A 23,865-nucleotide genomic window follows, 5' to 3' on the forward strand; every position below is an offset into this window, starting at 1 on the left:
CCCCAGGCCTCCTGTGCTCCCTTCCACAATTGTCTTGGGAAGCCAACATTTCCTCCAACTCTTGCTCAAGATGGCAGAAAAAGAAACTTCTCTGTGGAAAAGGGAGGCTTTCCTGGTTGGGTTTTTTTTTTTGTTTGTTTGTGTTTTTTGTTTGTTTTTTTTTTAAACTATGAAAGAAGAACAAGAGAAGATCAGATGGAGGCAAGAAGAGCATCTGGGGCAAAAGGCATATGTGCAGAAGTCACGTGCTGCTAGAAACCACACAGGTCTCCTGCTGCAAATCTAGGAGGTGTCAGCTTGTGCCTCTCCTGACCCCCTCACCCCAGTGGTAAATGAGATCTTGCTATTCTGGCTGAGCAGTCCAAAGCAGTCAATTTGTTCTCTGAAAGTCAAGTGTCTGCATTGCTTTTGTTCACCATTAAAATTGCACTGGGAATTACAGTTTACATCCACTTGAATATTTGTTTTACATCATATTTTTCTTCATAAATTTGAAAAGTCCTTTTCCTCAGTAGCTACAGCTGTGCTTGACTTACACCTGCATCAGGAACCCCCAAGCGTGTGGGTGTTTGGACAGGAGGGCAAGTCTTTTCTGGTGTACAAAATGTACCAAGAAATTATCAAGTAGTACAGATTTAACAGGTTTTTTAATAAAGTTGAAAACTTAGTTTGTTCACAGAGTTTTAGGCCTTCACTTTGGAGCTGATATATTGCAAGCTGTTTGGTCTCCATTACTTTGCTTGGAGAAGCATTTTCTCTAGTGTATTATTTATATTTAAAGCCAGCAAAAAGTAGCAGTATCAATAGGAACAGCTTGCAATGCAGAAAGAGGAATGATATCAGCTGGAAAAAGCACAGAGTATAGCCAGGGAAAGGTTGTCTGTGGCCTTGTTTTAACAGTTTATGACTCTTCTTGCTTTATATAATCGATGTTAGTGTTGCAGATCCATCCCTATGAATGAGGAAAGAAGAGGAGAACATAAGGCATCCATATAAAAAGGAGCTGACGTGATGTTTTGATGCAGATTTCTACCCACCTGTGTGTGAACCAGTTACACCAGAACTACAATGTTCCTTTTTTTTTTTTTTTTCTTCTAAGTGGTAGCTGTGATTTGAGGTAGGGCGAGGTCCCTTTCTGCTTGCATTTAGAATAATGCTTGTATTTACAATATAGAGTTGAATCTTCAGAATATTGTCTCCCCTGGCATTTTTTTTTTTTTTTTTACTTTAAATCATGCAATATTTCAATGTAGATTCTATCCTTATTGCAATCTGCACAGCATCTTCTAATGTATTATGTATTTGAATTATTTGAGCTATGTCAACAAGGTATGTCATTATGGTAGGTCTTGGGGGAACATACAAACTTTGGGATGTCATTGCTGCAGGTAAAGAGATATTTCCAGATATTTCCATGCCTTTACTATTCAGGAACTTCATTTATTTTTAGCAAGAACCCTTTTCAATTGCTCTGAAGTAGCAATTTAGTCATGATTTGGTTATAGATTAAGAGATATATATTATGTACATTTCCGTGTTTGAGAAACAACCTGATTTTCAGTTTCACCTCTATTTGCATTTAATTTACAGAATTTCTTACTCCATTCACCAAACTGGCATTTTGTATGTAAAGAGGAGAAATTATCTCTTGAAAGTATTCTTGTTTATTAGAATTTTATCTTCACAGAAGTATGCATAGCTTTATCTTTTCCTCAGTTAGTTTCTATTGCTTTGACTTCAGCATGTTTAATTCCAATGAGTACAAATAATTACAGCTGGTGATTTTATAGACGACATTTTATGTCTACAATTTGTATATAGGCACATCTCTAGATACAATGCGCTATATTGCAACTAATTAAAATAGGTTTTTAAAGCAATTCTGAGTTGTGGTGGTCAGATGAAATTCCAAGCGTTTAAATAGTCTCCTTCTAGAAAATAAACAGTGTTAATTGGGAATTATTCTTGCATTACTTCTTCATTCCACTGTTTGGGGTTTGCAGGCTTACTTGATTTTCTTGTTTGAGTCATGTGAATTAGGAAGGCTTACTTGAAGTAGGCAAGCCTACTACTCCTTGCTCATGCTGTCCATCGTATCCTCAGTTGTCACTGACTTTTTTTTTTCTATTAGACAGAGTAGTGAGAAAATACTTGGGGAAATAAGCTGAACACTGGAATATAGGAATGGCAACTACGGGCTGTATCAAGGACTGTTTACATTTGTCTGTTCTTATGTAACAATCAAACTGCAATTTATTTCTAAATAGTTGCGTAGACTACCTGGTGTTTAAACAGAAATACATGACTTCTCTAACCAACACATTTTTTTTGTTCTACAAAAATTTGTGAGTATTTACAAACAAGGTATTAGTGAAGTGCTAAGAAACAGGCACTGAGGAATTTAATGGAATTTAAAGTAAGGAATCAAACAGAACTTTCAAATAATATAATGAGCTACTCTTCCATAAAAAAAGGAATATAAAACACTTAATAGGATATATTTTACTCAGTTCTTATAGGTAGTTTATAAACTAAAATGCATTTTGTCATAAAACCACTTGCATGTAAGACAGTATGGAAAAGTGTGCTCTGTATTTATCAACAAGTATATAAAAAAATAAATGTTATATTTGCAAATACTGATGCAATCAAATCTATACACAAGTTATACACAATGCTTTCCCTGAGTAGTACTCATTCAATGTATCACAATACAAGGTTACTTCTTTAACACTGTTCTTAAAGAAAAATGAAAGATTTTATCAAAGCAGCAGGGGATATGATTTAAGGAATTTCTGAAAAAAGCTTTTTTGATTTCAAATACCTTTCCCTCAAAATTAGAAGTATTGTATAAATGCTGAAGTGTTGGATGGATTTCTTTCTTTCATTGATGGCTTTCATTTTAACAACAAAAGAAATATTAAAAGGATCTACAAAAACAAGCATGAAGAAAATGGTCTTTATATATATAGGTAGCAAGTTCAACTGAAGTCATGTTTGCAAGGCATGTTGTATTGTGCATGATTCTCTCTTGTAAAAACTAGTTAGAACCAGGCTCAACAGCTTTACACAAACACATTTCAATTTCTATCTCCAAATAGCTTAAATAGACTCCTGATTAGCAAGGTACTTAGGCATGCAAGTAGACTCAGTGAGTATCCCCGGCAAAGCTAAATATATTTGCCAAATCACTTACCTAAGGGTGTCTCCTGAATTTTTTGAATTGTTGCATTGTTTACCCTGCTCTAGTTTCTCCCAAGAGTGACTCAACAACAGTTAAACAGCTGGTAGAGTATGACACCTCTCTATCATACCAAAACCTGTACTTGGCCAAGTTTTCATTGTTCCTTTTAGCTTTGGTTTCTAGGTGCAGGGTAGGGATGGGGTTTGTTGTTGTTATTTTTATTATGTTTTTATTATTATTATTACTATTGCTATATATGATAATAATAATACTCTTTTTTTCTTCTTTTTTTTTTTTCAGTCCACCCATTTCTTATCTTGTATTTAGTTTACAATGTTTGGTCAGGTAAGAACTGTTTGCAATAAATTTGTACAGTCCTTTTGCCAAAAGGGATCTCATTCAACAGCTGAATCTCCCAATCCCTACAACAGCAGAAGTTTAGTTCCCAGTTTTAACTTATAGTTAATTGAACGTGGCCTGTTAAACTAAAATTAAATACCTGACCCAATGTGATCGTCTCAGTTTCATAAAAGTAAATAGAAGCTTTCTCCTGTGTTGGAGTTTGTTTGTTTTCTTACAAATCATACTGTTACATAAGGCTATCATAAGACAATACTGAGACTTGTTTGTAGTTAAAAGTAAAGCATGATTCTCTGATATCCATGATGTTGATCTGTAGAAATACTACTAAAGAGAAACAAACACATGTACACTTGTCTTTGCAAAATTCAGGCAGATTCAGTATGTACAAACCATACCAGTGTTATATGCTTATTATGCTTTGATTTAGAGTTTGGATTTTGCTGAAAAGTACAGACGGTTGTACTCTAAAAGCCTCTGTTAGGTTTTCCTTTAAGATATTTTTTAAATAACTTGATGAGGACTTCATTTGGAGTGCCATTTATCAATATAATCTCCGTAATAATGTATTAAACTATGTTTTTAAATTTGGGGGTTAGGATGATAGGTCTGATCTCTGAACAAGAGTGAGCAATGCCGTGTTCTCAGGGACTGGGACAGAACAAAAGCAAATAGGGATGTTCAAAAAGACATACAGCCTGCATGGCAAATGGAGTATTTCTTCCAGTGCCAGTAAGGTCTCAGACCAAGTGGGATGTTCACTGTCAAGAAATGTGTCTTCTCTGCACCAACTGTAGAAAGTCTGTAGGACTGCAGCTTGAATGCCCAGGGACCCACAGAAATGAGAGCTGGAAGGAACTGGGATTCTCAGTCTAGAAAAAGACTGAGAAAGAAACACAGCCACAGTTCTGCATACAGGTGAGAACCAGTAAGTAAAGAGACATGGAAAAAAAAAAAAATCTCATCTCCATACCTATGGTAGATATGAGGAGAAGATAAAGGCTTAAAAGGCATCAGGAGAAACCAAGTCAAAGCTTTAGAAAAACTAGTTGTGTGGAGCAGAGCAATGCAGTAGCTGGGAGGCTGCGATGTCTTCATCACAGGTCATCAAGAACAGGTTAGACCAACGACTTAGCAGTGAGATAGGTGTTGATAGTCCTGCTTTAAAGGAGGGGGTGGACACAGATGACCTCTCGACCTCTTTCTGCCTCATGCTCTTGTTGTTTCTCTTTCTTTTTTTTTCTGGATACAGAGTATATATTTAACCCAACAGGCTGCATTTAAACTAAGAGGGAATGTGATAGTTTTCTATATGGAAATAAAATTCCTCCTCATACTTTGTCACTCTCTGATGTAAAAAAAAAAAAAAAACAAAAACACCTTTGGCTCAGCTCAGTCTGTCTTTTTTTTTTTTTTTTTCTCCCTTTGGTAAGCATAAGGCTGAGGCTGTTGGCAGAAGAACGTACTAAGGACAATTGGTTTTGGAAGCCTGTATCCCAGAAAGCACAGCAAATGTAAACGTCTCGTCAAATGCGCTTTAATTCTGCACTGCAGGATCTTTCTTAATTATGAGAATCAAAATGCAGAGTGGAAAACTTAGGGTGTACCTGGTTTTCTGAATGGGACAGCAACAGATGGGAGAGAGTTTTATGCCACTTGTCCTCCTAATGTTAGGGCTACAGTGGCTCTTGTGAAACATTTGTTGATTTAAACAGTGCAAGCAGAACTATTGATAGAGCCCATTACCTTAGCTGTCAGATTGGAGTCACTAAACAATTGTAAGGTTGAGTTGGTTAAGTTACATGTAAGTGTGCTCGTTGTTACAAATTGTGCTTTTCTATTTATTTTTTTTTCAGTGCATTTGCATCATCTTTCAAGCGTCTAATCAAGCATGAATTACCTAACTGCAGGTACAAGCAGTAAGTTATTTATCCATTTATCTTAGCTCTTTTTCTCTTTTTAATTCATTTTTATGAAACATTTTGTTTGTTTGTTTGTTTTTCATATATTATGATAATTACTAAAATATATTTGAGAACTTAACAGGGAATAATGTTCCACCTTCAGTTTTGCCTTTGCTAACCTTACTGTTTCCTGATGAACCCTATTTAAGAGGAACCTAAAAGCCACATGTAATAACAACAAAAGCAATACCTCTAACTACAAAAACAAACAGATGTGAGTATGTACTATAGTAGTGTAGCAACTTCAGAAATGTGAACTATCTTATACTGATCAAGAACTGCCTACTTGAATGTATAGGAAGGCTAGAGCAATAGCTCTGAGACTAGTTTTCGTAACACGTTAATTCTGATGACCAATTATTATTTAAAAGACAACCCTGTTAACTTTTCTTCCTGATACAAGAAAGCAGAAGGAAAATCATAAAACTGCTTGTTATACTCTGAGCAATGTGTCATCCCCATCCTACAGGTGGAGGAATTATTTGGTAGCTATATCTGCTCCTGAAGCCCATAAGTGGAGGAAGCCAGTTTAAGGAGACCACCAGAGCTGTCAGGCACACAAAAGTCAGCAAATCTGAAGAGCTGACTGGGGAAGGAAAGGAAGGATGTCCAAAACCAATCATGGAAATCTTCAACTTGTTGGTCTGCACTCTCTGTCTCATTCTTTAGGAATGACTGTTTCCCATTCCTAATGCCTTCATCTGATGAGTCAGATGAGGCTGATGCTAACCAGCTTTCAAGAGGGCAAGCCATTAGGCTGAAATGGAGGTAGTCTCAGGAAACTGAAAACTTCTGCCTGCTATGTAGTATGAAAAACTCAGGGACATTTTTTTCCCCTAATTTTTTGTTAGATTAAAACAATTCCGTGCAAAAACTTATGGTTGGAAATCGAACTAGGAGTCGAGCTAGGGAGTTGTGCCAGGCTCCTTATATTTCCTTCTTTATACCTTCTGGACTTTATTTCAGTTAAATGTTTGTAAGATCAAACTTCTATGCTATCTGTAAATCAAAATACTATCAGTGGCCTCAAGTTTGGAAAGCCATTTAACTGGTTCTGTGACTAAATCACTGTCATCTCCATCTTGATTTAATCTCTTTCATAATGGCATTAAGAACTGCAGTACAGAGAGGCAGATCTTATGTCTGCTTCATGAAATGTGCTACTTGTACAGACATGCTGAGTTTTTGCCAGTTAAAAACATGCTTCACCACCCCTCTGATTTTTTTTTATGCCTTCTGCACTCTAATTACATGAGCTAGTAAACTTACATGTGTACATATCTCCAGGTTTACACGGTAAGTGACCAATGGAGAACATAGATTGATCAGTGTGTAATCAGCTTAATAGTGAATTTAGAAAGTGCATTCAACATCAAAGATGTAGGGACACTTAGACCCTACATGCATGATCATTATAGTTTGGGAGGAAAATGTTATAGTGTGTTTGATCAGTGATGAGAAGTAATTGTTAAATATGAATTAATAAAGTTACCTTAGAATTAAGTTTTCTGAGGACATCCAAAATAGAGCAAACAAAGGGTGTGTCTAGGGGTTTGTTAAAGCATTCATGTCACCTTGTCAATGTTGAGTGTCTTTTAAGAAGTTTTAGTTCTGTCTTTCCTCAGCAGTATATTTTATTATCAAATTCTTGTGAAAGTAGGAAGTTGTATATATTAAAGCACAGGAAATCAAGGGAGGAAGACAGTGTTACACAATTCTAAATAAAAGATAAATTAACATGTTCAGCCACGTAATTACAAGGGGGAGAGGACCTTGCTCTCTAAGCAGCAAAAACATAATGAAACACTTGTAGCTTTATTTCTTATGTGTAGCTCAGTTATACCCCTTAGTGTGGATGCTTGACAGCTGTTTACTTTCTTGATTAAAGTCTGACTATAGGGGTGAGCTGGGCCTTTTTCATCCTCACTAGAAAGAAAGGCAACATCTTTTGAATAGACTACATGAATATGCAGAATATGTCAGGGTGTTTGTATTGTTGAGCACATGTTGCAGGATGAGAGTATGGGAGAGACTGAGAATAAAAGACTAGAAAAAATAAAGATAAAAGGGAAAGTAGGGGCAAAAGGAAAAATATTAGAGAATATTATATGGAAAAATTAGGAGAGAAGTGTGAAATAAAGCATAGAAGCAGAAGTAATTGTTTCATACAAAAAGTATCACAGTCACAGAATTCCCAAGGCTGGAAGGGACATCTAGGGGTGTCTCCCACATGAGCAGGGTCACCCCGAGCTGTGTGTCCAGGAGTGCCCAGCCAACAGAGGAAACAACCCCTTCTTCGTGGTTGGGATTTTGTACCAACTGCTCAGCAATCCCATCACAACACACAAGAAATTTAGGGGCAGATTTTGTTTGGTCCATCGCTTATTGCGGTCATGATTGCTATCTGTAGCTGAAAGAAAGGGATGCAAATAAATAGGCTAGGTAAATGCAGGTCCAGCAATGTAAAAGTATGAGTTTGTTGATTGTTTCGGTTTTGTTTTGTTTTGTTTTGTTTTTTTATATTACAGTACAAGGATGATATATACACTTTCCGTAACAGTTGAGCTTTAGTTATACATGTATATTTTCCTCAGCTGAATGTCATTTTGTCTTAGTCAGAACTACTAAAAAAAAAAAAAGTAGTATGAATAAAACAAGAGTAATTTATTCTAGTACAAAAATATTTGCATAAATACTGATTAAAATTATAATACACTACACATTTATTACATAGGTAGTCCAGCTAACCCAGAATTTTTTATAATACCTCTCTGCAGAGTGTTGGCTTAGCAAATTCAGAACATTTTATGAGATAAAATTGATCTTGATTGATTTATTGCTTGAAAAATTTGGAGCTTTTCAAGGTTATCTGATGAAAAAGTATGAATATGAAACAAACTATTGTATTAATAACACCCCAAAAAGCAACAAAATGTTTGATTAAGCACTTTGTAAACTTACAGTTTTATTACCTGAGGTGGGAAAATGGTGCCTTAAGTTTTTCTAAGGGAAAAAAAAATATTTTTAATTTTAACATATAAGCACTATGTACCTCTGATATGTTCCTCATGGCAACCTCATAATTAAGCCGGTGTGTCACATGAGAATAAAGCCTAAGTACCAGTAGAGAAACTGAGCCAGATCCTAGATGCTTTAAAAGAACATAGCAGCATTTAAGCCAATGTGTGACTTTGAAAGGGGAGCCTTTGGTAAAGGGACGATGGGAGGAGGATAATCAGAAGTATTTGGGAGATGGGATGCCAGGTCAGAGGGTCACAGTGACTGTAACCATAAGGTATGAGTACCATGCCAGGTGTGTGTATAGCATACCTTTTGATGGTCATGGTGTCTGGGAGAAGCACTTGGTGACTCAAAAAAGGCAAATGTTGCCTCCATCTACAAGGAGGAAGATTTGGGGAACTGCCAGCCAGCCTGACCTTAGTCTGTGGGAGGATTAGGCAGGTGATGGGGGACAGGCAGTAAGCCAAAAACTGCCTGACCAACCTGACTGCTTTCTATAACAAAAAGGGATGGACATTTTATGTGGAGAAGGGGAGAGCAAGGGATGTCATTTACCTTGGCTTCAGTAAGACTTTTGACACAATCATTTGCAGACCTTATTTAACCACACTGGAAAGGTATGAACTAAACAAGAGGAAGATTTGGTGTAAAATTGGCTGAACCATTAGGCTCAAGGGTTGTGATCCAGTAGCAGATCCAGCTGGTGGCTGGAATCCTGGGGCTGATACTGTGTGATATCATTGCCAGTGACCTCAGTGATGAGATGAAGTGTACCCATGGCAAGTTTGCAGATGATGACAGACTGGGGAGGTGTGGTGAATACACTGGAGGGACATCAGCAGGCTGGAGAAAAGGGCTGGCAGGAACCTCACAAATTCTGACAAATGGTGATACAGCATCCTTGAGCTGGGATGGAATAAGTGTCCACGTTATGAGCTGGGGGACTGAGTAGGTAGAAATAGCTTTGCAAAAAGGGGTTTGTGGATGAGCAGCAACTCAGCCAGCAGTGTGCACTTGCAACAGAGGCCAATGGCATCCTGGGCCATAATAACAAGAGCTATATTCCCATCCGTGGAGTATGTGTAAGATTGCATCTGGACTACTGCATCCTCCTTTGAGCTCCCGAGTACATAAAAGTCAATGATATAAAAAGGCAAATACAGTAAAGTGCTGCCAAGGTGGTGAGGTGGCTGGAGCAAATGGCATGCAAGTAGCAATTGAGGGGGTTGGGTTATTCAGTCTTATGGAGAGAATGCAGATGGAAATTTTGTTGTTCTCGTCAGCTACCTAATGGGTAGGTATAGAGAAGATGGAGCCTTCTTGGAAGGTCACAGTTGCCTTTTAACTGTGAGAGGTAACAGACACAAGCTGGAACATACTTGTTAGATAGAAAGGAAAACAAACAAACAAAAAACCCAGAAACCTCACAAGTGTGGTCAAACACTGGAACAGGTTGCTCAGAGATGCTGTGCAATCTCCTTCCTTAGAGACAGAAAAACTTGGCTGGATATGACACTGGGAAAGCTGGTATAACTTCAAAATTGTCCCTACTTGGAGCTGAGGGTTCAACCAAAAGATCTTGACAGGTCCCCTCACCCTAAAGAGGGTGAAGATCATACAGAAGATTTACCTGATTTAAAATTTCATTTTGATTTCTTTGTGGATTTGAGTTAGGTATATACAGTATCTCTCTCTCTATACATATAATTGATGTCATAAAGACCATATCTAAGTTGTCTTGGGAATGTTAATGAGTAAGTGGGGACTCAGTTCTCCATAAAGGTGGGCAGAGTGAATATACAGGGTAAATGCAGCTGCTCATGGAAAAAAATGTTGTGCACCAACAGCTGCTCTACATATAGCCCTGATGTCAGCAGGTGCACATAAACCCCTCTTTGTTATGTGTAAAAGCTGGAGATGGAGCTTTATGAGACAGCAGCCATACCTAAGTGGCTTCCCAAGTTCATGAGCATTCAACAAATTGTTAATGGCCTTTCACCTGATGGAAGAATAACTTTCCAGCTTATTTGAAAAGCAAGCAAGAACATTCCTGTGTATGTTAGTTTTATTCACACTACTCTGTGTGCCAAATTTTGTAGAAATTCACTGGGGGGGAGAGGGGGGAGGATTTAAAAAGAAAATGAATACATATGTTTATTCTGATCAGTGAAACATTATTACACTCAGATTCTCCTTTTTTTTTTTTTTTTTTCTTATTGATCTGGGGGAAAAAAGTTATGATGAGGGAATTTAAGCAAACTTCACTGAGAATTCAAAGGAATTAAAAGCTTCTGTCTGTGTTAAGTTTCACACCAGGAAAGGTTTGCAGATCACAGTGAATAATCAAGTGACTGTACAATGTGATGCTGTGAACAAAATAGCCAGCAAGGTTAGAAGTCTAAGTGGGAGGAGGATGAACATGGGAGGATGACAGAATGCATATATTGCTCTTGTTTTAAACTGAAGAAGCTTCTTGTGAAAAGTGAAACCCATCTCTACTCAGCTTAATGCAGCACTGGTGCAATACATTGGAGGGGATTCAAAGAGCCATAAAGCTGAATAAAATCCAGCACTGAAGTGTGTTTAGTGAATCCTTTTCCCTCTGGAAGATGATGCTTTCCCTTTAAAGAACAGCAATTAGGAATAACATAATTCCTGGCCTTTGTACACAGTGATATTTTTGACCAGCGTTTTGTATTCTGGCCCTAGATGACAAAACGTATTTACTCACGAGTTAACAGCTTATAACAAATTTCGGAGGATCCAAACATATGTGGATGTAGTTAAATCCCCTCTCTCACCCAGTTTGCCAAGGACACTCAGCTGCTTCAGACTTAGGGGTTTTCTCAGTGCTGAACCCTTAAACTTTGTGGTAGGTGGGCAATCTGTTGTGTTTGTACTGCAGCAAGGTAAAAGGCCTGCCTTGCTCTTCCTGGTGGATTTAGGAAATAATTTAATAAGGAGTTTTGGTTACATTGAAGGATGTGCAGGGTTGGACAAAATCAAGCATTTTTAAATAAGAAATACTGGAATTAAAATTACCTGTGCAATTCTAAATTAGACTGCTTATGGTCATAATATCAAAGACACTATTTTTTTCCCAGAGGACCACTGCTTCATTTCGCATAGGGGAATGAATGTATCATGACCGTGAGGTAAATGAGATTATTGCCTGTATAACAGTTAGCTTATTTGCTACAGAAATTTGCACAGATATAACAAATGAGACCAGAGGAAAAGCTCTATCTCTTTGCCCCAGGTTTCTTTCCACATACAAGCTGCTCTCGTTTGCCATGTTATTTCAAGGCAATATTCTGAGTTCTCTGTGCTTCAGCCAGAACAGCCCTTCGATCTCTTTGCTGACTGCCTGTCTATGGGCAAGTTGGAAGAGCTTTCTGCAAACACAAGAGTTTCTCTGCCTGAGCACGACCGATGCGCAGGGACGTTCCCAACAGTTGTCCTCTCCAGTTGCAGCAGCCCAGCACTGGAGCATGCCCACTTGGAGTGATGCCAAAAGCACTCCCCTAAAAGGGTGGCATTTGGGGTAGGTAGGATCTCTTGTTAATTTAGCAGCAAAGCTAAGCATATGTAAATTATCCCCTCCGTCCCCCCAGCTTCCTAATGTGACAAAATTGTACCATACCGAAGTTCTTTCTCCAGAGGGGGAAAATATTATAAGTTTTCAGTGGACAGAGGAAACAAGCAGGGCAGAAGGTTTGCCTTAAATTTGTTTTGAGAGACAACTGAACTATTATTACTGAATGAAAGAAAAAAAAAAAGCAAAACAAACAAACACAAAAAAATGAGTCAGACAAGAGCATGGGGAAACACAAGCAGCACTGGTACTACAGCAAAATGTAACTACCAAACAAGGTTTACGATAAAAAAACAGTATCGGAGTATCTGCTGAGCTAGCCATACTATCAGTAACTATGTATAATGCCTGGATAACTGCAGAAAAACTTAGGACTACGTATTCCTGTGAGAAAGCATTAAAAATAACAATTGTTAGAGCCTGTAGAGTATAACTTGCCATTAGTGATAGTTGTGAAAACATAAGGCTGATCTTTTAAGACAGCATTTCTGCATCACGGCTTGCCTGCAGAACTAAAGGGCAATGTTTAACAACCATCCTTCGGCCCTCAATAATTTTTAACTCGCATCTCCCCATCCTGCGAGAGAGTCGGTGCTGCTGCACGGTTGTGCGGCGGTGCCACAATTTGCACGCAACGCGTTTTCCTTTTTTTTAAAAAAATTTTTATTTTGTTTAGGGGGGGGGGAAATAAGACCACCCCCTTCTTTATGGTGAAGACGGGCCACTACAAGGGAAGCTCCCCAGTCCCGCAGCGGGCTGCGTTTAAAGTCTCGCCCTGTGAGGGCGAAGGACTTTTTTTTTTTTCCTTTTTTTTTTTTCTTTCTTTTCCTTTCTTCTCCCCCCTCCCTCCCCTTTTTCCCCCCGGTGGGTGCAGGGCTTGGGGGGAGCGGGGCTGCCATTGTCCCCGGGGGCGGGCAGCGGGACGGCCCCGCGGCCCGGGGGGACATCGGCCGGGGGTGGCGGCGCCTCGGTGCCACCCAGCCCGGCCGGGATCGGCTCGGCTCGGCTCGGCCTCCCCCAGCGCGGGGCCCGGCCGCTGCCGCTGTGCCCGGGGGCAGGGGGGGGGAGTGCCTTGTGCCTCCCCCCGCCTCCTCCCCGTCCAGCCCTCCTCTGGGTAGAAGAAGGAGGGGAGGAGGAGGAGGAGGGCGAGTGGTGGGAGGGTCTCTGCATTGAAATAAACAAGCAGGCAGTTATTAAAACGGGAACATGGCGGCCGCAGCCCCAGCTTCAGCTTCGGCTTACAAAGCGAAGGTCAGCGCCGCCGGCGGCCGCGGGGGACGCCGCTGACCCCGGTACCGGCTCCCGCACGCCCCCCTCGGCCCCGTGCTCGGCGGGGGGGGTGTGCCCCGGGCCCCCCCCACGCCTCCCCGACGGGCACCGGGGGCCGCCCGGGGCCGCGGAGGGGCGGCGTTGGCGGGCGGCTGCCCCCGCGCTGACGCCGGCCGAGGGGAGCCGGGGAGGGGGGAGGAACCGGGCGGGGGTCGCGGCCCCCTCGGCGGGGAGGTGAAGGGGAAGAGGGGCTGCGGGGCTGCCCCTCGAAGGGGCATCGTGCGCGCACACCCCCCTTTTTTTTTTGGGGGGGGGGGAGGGTGGGTACTGCCCCGGGACGCCCCCCCCTCCCTGTTGTGGGGGGGGCGGGTCGAGGGGTGCATGCACCGCACCCTGCCGCCGCCGGGCCGGGGGGGGGGTCGCTTTGCTGCGGCCAGGCCGGCCGGAGGTGGGGAGCCGCCTCCCCGCGGCTGCCGGGGGGAGAAAGTGGGGGGAAGGCAGGGGGCGCCGCGGGGGGGCGCGGGCATCCGCCGGGGGAGGGCATGGGGCAGAGCGGGGCTCGGAGGGGGGATTGCAGAGGGGTGTTTAGGATCCCCCCCCTTCTCGCACGGGAAACTTGCAGGGAGGGTCTCTCCCTCCCCGCTGACAAAAGGGCTGATTTGGGGAGCAGGGCGGTGTTCGCCCCCTCCCCTTCCCCCGGCTGACAACGGCTGGGGGCCGCTCCGTTCCCCCTACGCCCCCCCCCACCCCGCTTCCCTTTTCCCTTCCCATCCCGGCTCGGCTCCTCCAGGTGCCCTCTGCCCTTCCCGGTGGGCCGGGGCGTGCGGGGGGGAAGGAGGGGGCAAAGCGGGCAACTTCTGCGAACTTTCTGCGCGGGGGTTGCGCCTGCGTGTGCGCGCCGGGCCGGGCTGAGCCGAGCCGGGGCCGGGCCGGGCTGAGCCGAGCCGCGGAGGCTCCGCGTTCGCGCAGCCCCGGGGCGGCCGCCGGCGCCTCTCGGGAGGGGTGGGTGGGGTGGGGGCCCGGCCGCCGCAGTGCCGTGTGGCTGCGTGTGTGCGCGGGGCGGGGAGGACGAGGAGGAGGAGGAGGAGGAGGAGGAGGAGGAGGGATGGCAGCCGGCTGGGCGCGGGGTCCCCGTGCGGGCGGGGCGGGCGGCGCCGCGCTCACCGCGGGGCTGCAAGGACGGGGGGGCGGCGGCGGCGGTGGTGGTGGCAGCGCCGAGAGCGGGGCCCCAGGCTTTTGGGGCGAGGGGGGAGAGGTGCCCCAAACCCTCCTCCCTCCGCGCAGCGCGGGGGCGCTGCGGGCCCCCCGCTGCCGCCGCGCTCCTCGGGGGCCGCCGGGCGCGGAGTAACCGCGGAGTAACCGCGGTGTAACCGGAGCCGCGGGGTCCGAGCTGCTCTCACCCTCGCTACTTGTGCCTGAAGTGTGTGTGTGCGTGCAGCCCGCTGTCTGAATGCACTTGTAATTTAGCCAGGAAGCAGCCTCCTTGTGAAAGGAGGCCGGCTTGCTTGTTGGGCAGTAATCGATCGCTGGGTTTTCTCCTTATGCTTTTATTTTATTTCGGGGTAGTCGGTTCGGTTATAAAGCCTGCTCACCTGCTTCCTGCGATATTTTTATGCTGTTTAAGAATAGTTTGAGCTCAGCGTATTGTGTCTGGCTATGACAGTTACAGCAAAGCTCTATTGCCACTGTAAATAAGTAGGCAGTTTAAGGCTGCCACTCTTTTTACTTAAAGCATTTCTCGTCGCTGTTCTTACTTCGCTGCCATTGTGCCTGGTGGCAGTCATTTGTTCTCATCCCTTTGGGTTTTCACCTACTGAAGTATAAAGTCAACTCTGGCCGGTTAATTTCCTCGCTCCTTACAACCTGATAGCAGTGTTGGGCCACCTGGTGGGCTCCTCTCCTGGGGGATCCCTCTGAGAGGCCGCCTGGGCAGGGGGAGCTCCTGATCCACTGTGCTGGGTGCTCGCAGAGAAATGGCAGCGTTGGGTGCCCTCGAGAGCCTCACATTTAAGCTGTTATTCCCCAAAGCGGGGCTCTTGTTCCCTTATGAAAAGTGTAGGACCCCTGTGAATGAAAATTGGCCGTTTTACCACAGATTGTGTGGTACTGCACCTCCTACGTAGTTTTCAGAACACTTGCTTGTTTACATCAGCAGTGGCGTCATAAATAGGGTACATCAGGCTCATGCAAATTTGCACATACATCTATGTTTGCAGGCATGCGTGGACACCCATGCATTTGTGTTCCTTACTTTGACATTTCTAATATAGCCCTCAAGTAGCTGTATTACACTGGAACACAGAAGTTGGCTCCACTGTGTCACAGGAGATAAAAGATGTAAATTTGCCCCCCTGCCCTCCCCAGGTTCTTCCCTAAGTTTATAAAGGTGCTATGATAAACTTAATGTCCGTTTGTGATCTGGGGTCTTGAGCAAAATAGTCATGGAATCAACCCTCAGAAATATTCAGAGCAGTTTTAAAAAGAACGGTTAATCCTAAATGTCATACAAGTATTTGAAGAATCATGTAATTTTTACAATGTTTGTATCTCATTTTGGTGAGCGTTATGCAATAAATGCCTGACAAAGGTGGTGTAATCATGTCATTTTTTTTCAGCCAGCAACTTCTTTCATTTCACATAAAAGCTGAAGGTTTCTCAACTTTATATTTTGTCAAGCTTGTGGTCTTTACTAGCAAAAGGATCCATATACTACATTGATACTTCATGAGTATCTCTGTAGTTTCTGAAGATGCTTTTTTGCAAGATGTGTAGCTCTTATGTTCCTCTTTGTGTGTCCTGGTGGTGTCAGTGCTATATTTGAAACTCAAGACATTTGAGGAAGGAATACATTATTTCTATCAAGAATTATACTGTTGGAATAAAACAAATCAGTTTTAAGCTTTTAAACTATAGCTACATCATTTGAGAGTGAAAATGTTCAAAGATTGTTCCCCTTGGACAAAAATGGGAAAATATTAGGGATTTGTTCACATCGGAAGTAGTGTATTGTATTAAACTGAAGCCATGAAGTCAAGATTAATTATTTAAGAATAGTTGTGTTTTTATAATCCTTTAGGTTACAGCTTGCTCACTGTAAGTCTGCAAGGCTCTGTCATGAGAATGAAAGTGTTGATGTTCAACACTTCCCTCCATCGTTGAAAGAGAGTAAGAGCTAGTCCATCTGCAGAGAGCACAGGTTTTTTCAGCAGGAAGAACAAAGTCATTGGGAAAGACAGCTGCTACTACAATGCCCACAGTCTTCTGGCCCTTCCCTTTGTTGCTGATGTCACTGTCTTATTGGCAAAATCTGGGGATCAACATCGAGCCCGAGTTTTGGTAGCACCTGAAATGGGAATTGTGGAAATTGCAGAGGCTTGTGAGACTTAAAGCCTTGAGGATGCTGTCAGCCCATTGAAGAGAAAAAGCTGAGCGTGAGACTGGTGCCAAATTCAAGTATAAATGTAACTCTCTTTGTCTGCTCAGTACTAATAGATTGTGCATTGAAGAAAGGCAATACTGAGCTAATGCTGTTTCTGCCACATTCATTTTTTGTATGTTTGCTGTGCTTAGCCTCTCTAAACAATGCAATTTGTATTCAAGTACGTATAAAGTATTTAATGAATTCCATGCGTTTTCTTCAGAATTCTTACCTACATTAAAACGTTCAGTATTCTTTTATTTCTGTGTTTGGCTTCTGGCTTCTGAGGCCAAAGGTGAGATGTGTTGTTGCACGGTATATACCCTGGTGTGTGACTTAGCATTTTAAGCTAAGGACAGAGTAATGTTGATATTTACTTTGTAGAAGCTATATTACAGCATCCATTCATGCACTCGCTTTCTACTATTAGCTAATTTAGTTACAGATGGCTACTCTGGCAGGATCCCTTATTTTTATTTTTAAATAAGGTGAAGTTCAGTGCACTACTTTATTTGTGTTAGTTGTTAAAACATTCTCATGCTCCTGGTGGCAGATAAAGACAAATCTGTCAATGTAATGCTGAGAGCAAGGGAGGCGGAGAGGGAGAAACAGGGAGGGACTGGGGGGGGGGGGAACCCTCCTGAGCATATGGAGACATCCAGAAAAAGATGTGCATCGTCAGCTGTGATTCCATTGTGTGCTTGCAGACAGGAGCTGAGCTTTTCTTCTCCTGGGAATTTAAACCTTACAGAAGTATTCTTTGACTTTTACCCGTCAGGGTAATTGAGCTTAGATAACGTACACTTCACATATTTGTTATAGATAGCATTTTGATAATATTTTTAAGATTTCAGGGGAAACATGAAACACAAGGAATCCTGCTCTGTGTTGGAGTTGCAGTTTGAACAGGCGTGCATATAGGTGAAATGGTAACTTTGAGTAGTTAGAATAATTTGTAATGTTACATCAGTGGTTACATATTACTAAAGCAGCTTACTGGTTTTGAGGCTAATAGTTTGTCAGCAGTATTTGCATTATGCAAACACTCCCTATTTTTAATGATTCAGTAGCTTAGCCTCTTCAAAATATACCAAGTAGAAATGGGACATGGAAAATGACAGCTTGTATAGTTCAATCAATTTAGGGTGCAGCATTTAAAAATAAAATAAAAATCCAAGCTAAAACAAACAAACAAAAAACAACACCACAAATCATCATGGTGTATTTTTAAATAAGGGCTTAAGCAAACAAACAAAAAATCCAAAACAAACCAATCTTGTCAGTGTAGTGATGTGAGTATTCAGAAATAGTTTTTTTCATTATGTAAATTCATGTTAATACTGAGTGGAAGAAATTCATTTTCTTCTGCTCAGTCCTACATTTACTTATTACCTAGAACAGTGTTTCCTCTCCTGAGCATTTAGAATACTTTTGCTGCTTTATAAAATTACTTTGGGTTGATGAATAGCTCAAAAAATACGTCTTGAATGTGGTGGATTCACTGCATTACATTTTGTTAATATTTATGATTTTTCAATCTTGTTCTATGGAAATAAAATGTTATTCAAGTTAAGTGCAATAGAAATTTTACTTAGTTTTATGGAAATAATACAGGCACAATTCCTACAGAAAGTGTATGGTCACTGGGGTGCTTGGCTTTTTGAAGTTTGAAATTAGTTCATTAATTTAAATGTCTAAAGCTATACAACAACACATTAACAATACAGACTATTTTTTTTCTTCTGCAGCTGCATCATTATACCATTCCAAGCCTTGCATTTCCTTAAATGGCTTCCATAACAATCTCCCATTAATACAGTTACTGGCATATATTATTCTTTCTTTGCTCTCATTTTCACAGCTATAACTGATAGTAAATCTCACTCTTTCAGTGAGTGCGCTGTGATTAGATTTTTCAGGAGCCTTTTTGTAATATGCCTCTGCTTTTTACAGGTAGGATGCAGTGCCCTCTCTGCAAATCCTAATTACATTTTTCTTTTTTTTTTTTTTTTTTAACTTGAAGTTACTTCTTATTTAGAAAGGATAATGTAACATGGACTATTTTAGCAAAATATATGGAAAGCATTAATGTATTAATGAAAGGGCAGGGACAAATTAAAGATACTTACCAAAAATGTTGATTTGTCCATAAATCTCAGGTAGTACAGGTCACATAAGCTTCTATGGGGGGGATGGGGGATCCTTGGATATAGTGAGATCATATATCTGATGTAGTGATGACTGAGTGTTGCTATTTTGATGCTTTTTTAGTGAGCTATGTAAGACATATTGTTGCTCTTTGGTAGGATTTATAGTGGACATATCACAATTGGCTGCTTTATTGGCTGCCTCAGTGGAAAAGTCTGGGATTGAAGAATGGGGATGGAAAGTGAAATAACAATTTACTTGTTAGGTCAGAATTATTATGGAATCCTATTCTGTCCATGTGGTAATTCATCTGTGTGTGAACAGATTTAGTTTTTCATTGCTGTCAGTATTGATCTCTAATGAGCCTTACAAATGGATTTTGAAGAAAATTACTCCAATTAAAAACAATGTAGTTTGTCACTTATTTGTACCTCACAGATTATGTAGGAAGTACTAAATTGCATTTAAAAAGAAAACTTTATGAGGAAGGAGGAAGTTCTGCCTATGAATAAATTTGATAGTATATACTGACACTTTTATTGCAGGTAGTTTATGAACTTACAAATTCATTGCATATCTGTGTGACAGAATCAAATTTAAAAAAAAAAAAAGTCAAGGTCATATGCTTTTCATACCTGTGCAAGTGAGAGTTCAGACATCACCTGGTTTACAGTGGAGATTACTTTCCATTACACTCCTTCCACCCTGTTTTGAGTTTGCCAGGCAGCTCTTCAGTTTCCATCCTTTACTGTTTCTAAAGTAATGTCAGGGCTTGTAGACCAACCACTGAGGTTATTCCCAGAAATAAATGCAATTATCTTCAACTAATTTCACTTGCTGCCCTTACACAAATTTGTACCTTGGTCTCCAGAGAAACGAGTGATGTCCTCTTCCTTTCCTATCAATTTCTTAGAAGAGTTTCTTTGAGTAGAAAGATTGGGAGCTTATACAGGTGAATACATTATTTACTTTATCTAATTTAAATTGCATTATGTAATTTCAATTGCAGTTTCAAGAAGAATACTTCTTCAAGTCAAGTCTACATATTTATATTTTTTTGAAGATATCTGAATTTAAAACCAGGATTATGTGATTTCATTTTAGTAGAACTAGGATACTTATTGCCTTTATTTTATTCTTTTTTTTTTTTTTTTAAGTCAACCTGTTGATACTTTACTGGCTCTAAAATGCAGCTCTAGTAACATAGTTTAAAGGTTTCCTTTTTTTTTTTTTAAGGATCACAGCTTACTTTGATACAAAGATACTGCATTACTAGTGAGGCCTTGGAATGTTTTCTTGCTATGGTTTTGCATGAAATTAGCGTTAACAGACAATAATGTTACTTTAAAGCCCATTTCTTAGCATAGGAGTGAGGGAATCTGAAGACTGTATGTGATCAAAAAAATATTCACTAAGCTTGTATGTATTAAATAAAGGTCTATTGCACGTATGTCTGAAAGTGGTTGTCTTGCACTCCCTTATTTTTAGCTAAACCATAGCTTGTAGAGTTGATATTTTGTTCTCTTCACAACTTAGTCTTTATGGGGCAAGAAGGTAACATATCTTACACTGCTACAGGTAGCTGGAATACAGATGTCTATTTGCACTGTAGAAAATAAATTATTGTGAAAGAATGGAAATAAATATGTGAAGTGGTTTGAAGTCATGGGATGTTATTTTGGGCCTTATCAGTTGCACTTAGTTATTATGTTTGCCTTTTTAAAGTTTTCTTTTACACTCCAGTCTATGGAAGATTGAACGGTGGTGTTGGAAAGCTACAAGTGTGCAGAATAGTAACTATGATATATTCCGTTTTTATATCATAATTTAAATCATTTTTATGATTTCTATATCATAAATGTAAGTCATAATTTGTACACTGTTTAGGGCAGAGGCTCTTTCATCATATAGGCCTCAGAAAAAGGCCTACATACAGGTCTTTGAGCACCACCATTAAAAGTATATTACTGTGAAAGCTGGCTTTGTGCAAGGGTAGTTTCTCTTCAGTTTTCAGGGGCATCCCAAGAACCTTCTGATTCTTGTGGGTTTGACTTGCAGGGGAATAGGTACTAGCAGTGCCTTGTTCCAGGGTTGCTTTCACTTTTTATTTCAGAAACTTTTTATTTCCTTGAGAAAGGAAAACAAGGAATAATAGGTAACTTCAGTGTGCAGCGTTCATCAGTTTTCCTCACTGATAATCTAGTTTAATTAGAAGTATAAATCTGGAATATACCATGCGTTTGGATACATCAAGCTTATCACTGGTTTATGTACAATTTAAGACTTAGTTAAAAAGAAAGACTTTATTAGTAGTATTTTAAAGATAGTATTTAACCTATGAAACTGTCATGTATTGTCTTGGTTTTCAGTCAGCCCTATCATTATTATTTAAAATGTTATACAAATAGGAAAAAAAATAAATGGAAATGACAAATTTTGCTGATCTTTCATCATCATGGCACTGTGCCCAGTGAGCTGTAGAGGAGTCATTGGGAATCATGTTACTCATGTGCAGACTCTGAGCGGTGATATTGGAAGGCCACATAGATCAGGAGATGAGGACCCCAAAATAACTAGCAGGAGGAAAACACCAGCCATACTCGTGGTTGAGAGACAAGATGGTACTTGAGTAGTGCACATCCTCCTTTGCTGGTGTGCAGCAGCTGAAAAGATGGTCATGAGGAGGAGGATTCAGCCCTTCTAAAGTTGGGAGATGAATGGAAAACAATTCTGTCTGCACAGACACTCTTGTTATTATTGCAATCCTATGGCAAAGGGCCATACCACCATGGCTGGAGATGAAGCCCTTGCTCTCTGCCTTTGGCCTGAAGGGCACCCAGTGGCTATGCCTCATCATCTGCTTGGGTAGTGGCTTCTCCTTACTGAATCCCTCTGGACTGCAGGTGTCTGGCAAAATTTGTAATTCCTGCTAAAGTGCCAAATGATCTGGTATTTTACTTATTTTACCCCAAGACATGACCGTGTTTTGCATGAATGAGGGCAAACTGCAAAACCAAAATAAAAATTAAAAAAAAAAATGTTTTGTAGACCTTGTATAATTCTTAGGCATTTCTGAGACAGTAATGTTTTCAGATCTTCTGTGGATGTATTTTATACAAAAACAATTATTTTCTTAGTGGGTCCTCTGAATAACCTGTTACTGTAGTGATATCCTGTCTGAACTAGAAAAAAAATCAGCAGATTTTATTTGAAGAAGATTTTTTGTGAGATGGCGATATTGACAGGAATCATATAGTTGTCTAGAAATCCCACTTTTCTTGAGGCATAATTAGTGCTTTTTGTTATTGTTTTGTTGTTGTTATTATTTTGTTATATCGTAGCTTATCTTTCATTTTCTTTATGCTCCGCTGAGAAAGACAAGTTAGAAAACTTTTTGGTAGCTTGCTTGGATATATTTGACATAAAGTACTTGTCTGGCTTACAAACAGGAGTCCAGGTATAATATTTCTATGGACAGTGTCATGTTACTATTACCCACCTGTTCTTCTTTCCTGAAGAAATGTACATTGCTTTATGATGCTTGTCTTCTGCTCTTCTGGTATCTTAAGTTCTGTACTAATGAAGAGAGATTTGTTGTTGTTTGCTGGTTGGTTGATTTTGGTTGTTTTTTAATTTGTCCACCAATACTCATCATTCAAGTCAGAGGTCTTGTAAGTGGAGAAGAAACATGCTTCTACACATACAATTTTTAATAATGTTTGAGAAGCATTTTGTAAAAAACACCAGTTTCTCCTTTTTAGAGATTTGAAACTCGTATGTTACAAAGTCAGCCAGCCAAGCAGTCAACCAAAAAAGGAACCAAGCACTTTTGCAGAGAGTTCCCACAGATTCTTTTGTGAAAACAAGGACTACATACCATGTAAATTAATTTAAACATCCTAGTTCATATCACTGCAAATTTGCAGGAGGTAGCAGGTAAAGAGGAAGCTGTGTGCCTGGAGTGATTGTGCGACTAGAAGGACATTGTTGTGTCTGGAAAAAGAGATAATGTTCTGCAACACACATAATGTTTCCCTCGCGATGTTATGCTTAAAAGTGAGATGTGCTAGCCATTGTATTTTCATTTTTCTTTGCCTGTCTAAAAAAAATAAAACACTAATCTTTTTTCTCAATTTTGTTCACAGCATATCTGAGATGCATCTGAGTATTGGGGTCCCTCACACACACAGCCTCTAGAACTCCCTGCCTGCCTTGCTGTGTCTTGGTGAGTTCTCCCTCATGTTTAATTAGACCACCTTACAGTTTTATCTCCTTTGCTGAGGAATTTGATGTGAGACATCTTAAAGTGATTGTGTGGATACAGCAGAACAAACCCTGGTATTAAGTAATGTGTGATAATACAGTCAGAGGAAATATGAACATTTTAGACACTTTCAACAATTATGCTTGAACTGGTTATGAAAGCAGGGACCTTGCTTTAGCTCCAGGACCAGGAACGGTACTCTGTTCTGCTAAGGCTGAAGGGGATAAATATGTGATGCTCCTGCACGTGAAGTTTGTTTGATACTTCATTCTTTTAACGAAGGAACTGGTGTTTTTCCAATGTGCTGATTATGGTCTGTCTTTCTGTGAAGGTTGAGTATGAAGTAATACAAGCTTTTCCATCCAACTATCTGCACTAATAAATTACTTAAATTGAGGGCTGAAATAGGTATAATGACACTGATGACTTAAACTGCTTGTTGCTCAAGAATTACTGTCTGATGGCTCCATCAGGCAGTGCTGTGCCTGTTTAACTCTGCTCACAAGAAGGGATAATACCACTGAGAATTAGAAAACAGGACCCCTGTGGATTGTTTAAATGCAGACTAATAATAGTTTGGTAGTGCAGTGAAAGAAAGTAGAATATAAATGCTGTGTTTTTATTTTAGGTATGTTTAATATA

General features: G+C 40.7%; 1 protein-coding gene and 1 long non-coding RNA gene across 4 annotated transcripts in view; both read left to right on the plus strand.

Annotated features, from left to right (window-relative positions):
* The first annotated feature begins 758 nt into the window (after positions 1-758).
* On the plus strand, positions 759-8,016 carry LOC106017628 (uncharacterized). Its single transcript, XR_002402955.4, has 5 exons — positions 759-1,117; positions 3,485-3,529; positions 4,342-4,462; positions 5,401-5,463; positions 5,978-8,016. It is a non-coding gene; the product is annotated as an uncharacterized lncRNA (long non-coding RNA).
* Positions 8,017-13,223: 5,207 nt separating this feature from the next.
* Positions 13,224-23,865, plus strand: part of NCOA2 (nuclear receptor coactivator 2) — a 197,874-nt gene continuing 187,232 nt past the window's right edge. For 2 of the 3 annotated variants that reach the window (XM_038173626.2, XM_027452331.3), the window contains exons 1-2: positions 13,224-13,375; positions 23,105-23,184. The gene's annotated coding sequence lies outside the window, so the exon portion shown is untranslated. Of the gene's footprint in view, positions 13,417-23,104; positions 23,185-23,865 lie in introns of all 3 variants that reach the window. The other variant, XM_027452332.3, reaches the window with a different exon arrangement.

The sequence above is a fragment of the Anas platyrhynchos genome, chromosome 2, assembly GCF_047663525.1.
Source record: "Anas platyrhynchos isolate ZD024472 breed Pekin duck chromosome 2, IASCAAS_PekinDuck_T2T, whole genome shotgun sequence".
Classification (NCBI taxonomy): domain Eukaryota; kingdom Metazoa; phylum Chordata; class Aves; order Anseriformes; family Anatidae; genus Anas; species Anas platyrhynchos.